The 5,000-nt window shown below is 49.2% G+C and overlaps 1 pseudogene; it reads right to left on the bottom strand.

The window, feature by feature from the left end:
- Window positions 1–4,027: 4,027 nt before the first annotated feature.
- The window catches only part of LOC143176129 (large subunit ribosomal RNA), a 2,870-nt pseudogene continuing 1,897 nt past the window's right edge, over window positions 4,028–5,000 (bottom strand).

The following is a 5,000-nucleotide window of genomic DNA, read 5'->3' as shown; positions in this document are numbered from 1 at the left end:
CAACATACCTCATACATTTGCCATTCACGCGTACGTTTGGGCACCTTGACTTCGCCAAGCATCCCTTTAACAACATACACACACTCTTACTTTCCGAAACACTCACACCAACTCTCGCTCCCCATTCACTCACAATTCTCATGCATTCGGTTCCCTTTCGCTCTAGTTCCACTCGGCTACGTCCCTCCACAAGCAGCAACAAATCATCCGCATACGCAACACATTTGCACTCACACTCATCCAATGTCCACAGGAGCTCATCCATCATGATGTTCCAAATTAATGGACCACATATGGACCCCTGTGGACATCCACGCTCAACTCTCTTCCATACAATTTCATTCACACCTTCCATACACACCATACGATCCTTAAAGTAGCTCATCCATAACCCAATTTCCTCGCATCCTAAAACATTCAACCTCTCGATCACTCTCTTCCATTCTAAATTATCAAACGCTCCCTGAAAGTCCACAAACATTCCTAGCACATACTTACATTCACTCGATTCCACGTATTCTCGGACTTTCAGCCACGCACTCTCGGTGGACCGACCCCTTCTAAACCCGTGTTGGGCCCCATTCATTCTCTCATTCACTAAACACTCAACACGATTCACCATCATTCTCTCCAGTATTTTACCCAACACGGACAACAAACTAATAGGTCTATAAGACCTGGGGTCGGCCCGCACTTTGTCAGGGGACTTCAGAAACACAACCACTCTAGCTTTTTTCCATTCACGCGGGAAAGAGTTTGTTCTCAAACACTCGTCATACACTCGCTTCATCCATTCCGGAATTACACACCACACACGCTTCACGACCTCTCCACTCACACCATCCAGGCCAGGTGCCTTTTTCACTTTCACTCTTCTCACGGCATCATCAATCTCACACCATTCAAACTCTCTGTCATTCATTCTACCATTTTGCACACTTAAACATTCACTCACATCTCCCATTCCTGTCGCCGGAAAGTGGGCGTCCAGCAAGGCACATGCACTTTCCCTCCATGTACTCGTCATTCGTCCGTCCACATTCATAGTACATAAACGTTCATTCCCTCTCTTTCTTCTACATACTTTATACACTGCACCCCATGGATCCACGTTACTCCATTTACTCACGAACTGTCTCCAGTTCGCTTCTTTCACTCTGCAAATCTCTCTTTTATACTCTTTCAGACATTTCTTGTACTCATCTTCTCTTTCATTCACATTCTCTCTATTTCTTCTTGCTCTCTGGAATTTCTTCCGTGCTCTTCTCACATTCCGTTTCATTCGCGCTAACACACTCGTCCACCACACAGGATTCTTCTCATTCTTTCTCTTTATCTCTTTCAATCTTCTATCATTCACAACGTGGATCCATGATACCAGACACTCCACCAACTCATCCACACTCGCATTCTCTCCAACATTCACTCCACACTCTGCTACATACTCTCTAAGCTCACTCATATATCCGTCCCAGTCTACCCCCTTGCTGGACCACCTCCTTCCGGCACGCATAATGTCATCACATTCATTCCCAAAATTCACTTTCACACTGATGACATTATGATCGCTCACACCCCAGTCACACTTAATCGTCCACTCGAATTGACACCTGGCCCAAGCCTCATTCGCCAGAGTGATATCGATATCACTCTGCCCATGCACACCCGCAAACGTAAACCATTCACTCGGTTCATTCAGCACACGCATTCCGGATCCAATGATCCATTCTTCCATTCGCTCACCACGCTCAACACTCTCTCTCGAATGCAGCTCACCCTTGCTGAACCACAAGGGTGACACTGCATTCGCATCCATACCAATCAACAACCTCTTTCCCCTCATTTTCTCACGCACGCATTCTAGGTAAGCCAGGTACGGCCCAAGGTCATGGCCGTACCTGCAGTATACCGACACAACATACAGTTCCCCGAAGTCCCCTTTGACCCACACACATACCCCATGTTCGTTCGTTAGCTCGCTAACGCACATGGACTCCATTCGCTCACTTACAACCACGGCGGCCTTCTTCTGGCCCACCTCAGACACATACACATTCATACTAGAGGGCAAGCCCTTTACACATCCATCCACGGCCACATACGGCTCTTGCAATATGGCCACATTCACGCATTTCTCACTCATCAATACACCCAAATCACACATAACAGCATACGCTCTCTGACAATTACACTGGATCGTATGTAAAACATTCACAGCCATTATTCCGCATTTATTCTCGCACGCTCTCGCTCAGCCATACGTAAATACTCCGGGCATTCCAGAGACGTGACCGAGTGGTCACTGTTTTTACCTTTCATTCTGCAATTTCTACAACATTCATTCTTTTTGCACGCACTCTTTAGATGGCCACTCTCACCGCATTTCTGGCATACACTCTCTTTTTCTTTGCACTCTCTCGCCATGTGCCCAAACGCACAGCACTTATGGCATCTCAACACACTCACAAATTCTTTCAATTTACATGCTCTCCATCCAACATACATTCGTCCTTCATTCATCAATCTATTCCACATTCTCACTCCCAATTCAAAAATAACATTCCCCACACTTGCATCCTTCTTATTCGTTCTACTCACAACACGCACACTCTCTCTGAACACTTTCTCACTCACACAATCCTTAAGATTTTTCTCATATAATTCCGAGATCAACTCCTCACTCGGAATATCGCAGGGTACATCAAACACAATCACTTTGGCCCCGATCTTTCGGGGCTCATCCACACGCATTCCAATCTCTCGCAGTTTCTCACATTCACGCATTTTCTTCATTTCACATTCACTCACCGTCTCGACTGCTATTCCGCCACTCCTTGTCTTTCGCACTGCTTTCACACGCACATTCAAACTTCTACTTACAGCATTCAAAACTTTCTCTTTCACCTGTTCGCTCGTCATTTTCACACTTTCATCCTGTGGTTTTATAACCACCGCATACTTTCGCTCATTCACACGCAACGTCGGTTCCTTCACTCCTGTTTTCGCATTCACACTGACACTCGCACTTCTAGATCCCACAGCACTCGCGAAGGATCTCGCATTCACTCCCTGAACGGGTCCACACACACTCACAGACTCACGCATCTTACATTCTTCCAGTCTTCCTTTCAATCTCTCATTCTCACGCATAAGTCTAATCAAACATTCTTCATAATCACTCACACAGCTCAATATATTTTCAGACACACTCTTGCTGACCCGGTTAGAGTCACTCAAAACACACTTCCTCATTCTATCACCAATCGCTCTCATACATACCAATTCATCCCTATCCGCATCACTCTCACGCACAGTCATCACACTCGCTCTCAGATCTTCACACATATTCATGTTCGCACTCACACCTTCATCATTCACGCTCACGCTCTCACACTCACTCATCTCACATTCACTCTCATCATCCACTCTTCTCTTTTTGGAGCTCGCGCTACTGTCGCGGCTCCCACTCCTTCTTCTCACACTTTTACTCCGCGCTCTAGAGGTACTAGGCGCCTCTACAGTAGCCGTCCGGCTACTCCTTTCCTCCTCCTTCTTTACCTCCTCCTTCTTCCCTCCCGCCTTCTTTCCTCCTTTTCCTTTATCCCCCTCCCCAGCCCCAATAATAGATTTAAGGTTAATTTTTTTAGAACTCATAATTGGTCCCACGAGTCGGGCCGTTATAAATGTCACCCCCCCGGGTGACGCCCATTCCGAGGGGGAAGGCTGCATACGCGCGGGATGCGCCAGGTGTCCCGCGGGGGGCCGCTAAAGACCGGTGCACCCACCAGCCACGTATCCACAGTGTTAGTGCAAGGCGGATACGCGCCCTTCGCCGCGCGCCATAGCTTGAGCAAGGGATTTATTATAGAGGTTTATCTCCTCGCGGCCCAGCCGGTTAAGGCAAGACCCCCGGCCGGTCTGTCGCGCGTACCACCGGGACAGAGGGTTATTAGGCCCCCTGGCCCGGTGGGTCGTTGCTAACGACAGCCGGTTACGGTATTCTAGTGCTCGGGAACCCCGGGAGCGCAAAGTCCCGAACCGCCATCTACCGGCGGCCCCTGGGGGGAGTAGATAGGGACAGAGGGAATCTCGTTAATCCATTCATGCGCGTCACTAATTAGATGACGAGGCATTTGGCTACCTTAAGAGAGTCATAGTTACTCCCGCCGTTTACCCGCGCTTTTTTGAATTTCTTCACGTTGACATTCAGAGCACTGGGCAGAAATCACATTGCGTCAACACCCGCGGGGGCCATCGCAATGCTTTGTTTTAATTAGACAGTCGGATTCCCCTAGTCCGTGCCAGTTCTGAGCTGAGCGTTGAATGGCGGCCGAAGAGGACGAACGCTACGCGAAAGCCTCGCAGCAAGGAAGATCCGCGGGAGGCCAAGGCTCGGGACCGAGCTCGGATCCCTGCACGTTGCCGTACATGTTCACCTCGCCCAGGCCCGGCACGTCAGCCAGACCCGCTTCCCGACCAAGCCCGACACGCCCCGCTCCTCAGAGCCAATCCTTATTCCGAAGTTACGGATCCAATTTGCCGACTTCCCTTACCTACATTAATCTATCGACTAGAGGCTCTTTACCTTGGAGACCTGCTGCGGATATGGGTACGAACCGGCGCGACACCTCCACGTGGCCCTCTCCTGGATTTTCAAGGTCCGAGGGGAAGATCCGGACACCGCCGCAACTGCGGTGCTCTTCGCGTTCCAAACCCTATCTCCCTGCTAGAGGTTTCCAGGGAACTCGAACGCTTATACAGAAAAGAAAACTCTCCCCGGATCTCCCGACGGCGTCTCCAGGTCATTTTGGGTTACCCCGACGAACACTCTTACGAGGGCCCGAATGGTATGCGGTTCCGCTGCCGGGTTCCGGAATAGAAACCGGATTCCCTTTCGCCCGATGGGTGTGTACTTTTTGTCTCTCTCTCTCGTATTGATCGTGTATAAAATAAAAAAACACCTCATCTACATAGGATTTCTCTTAGGGCTTAGGATCGAC

The sequence above is a fragment of the Nomia melanderi genome, unplaced genomic scaffold, assembly GCF_051020985.1.
Source record: "Nomia melanderi isolate GNS246 unplaced genomic scaffold, iyNomMela1 scaffold0385, whole genome shotgun sequence".
Taxonomy (NCBI): Eukaryota; Metazoa; Arthropoda; class Insecta; order Hymenoptera; family Halictidae; genus Nomia; species Nomia melanderi.
This window is presented reverse-complemented; position numbering and strand designations above follow the sequence as displayed.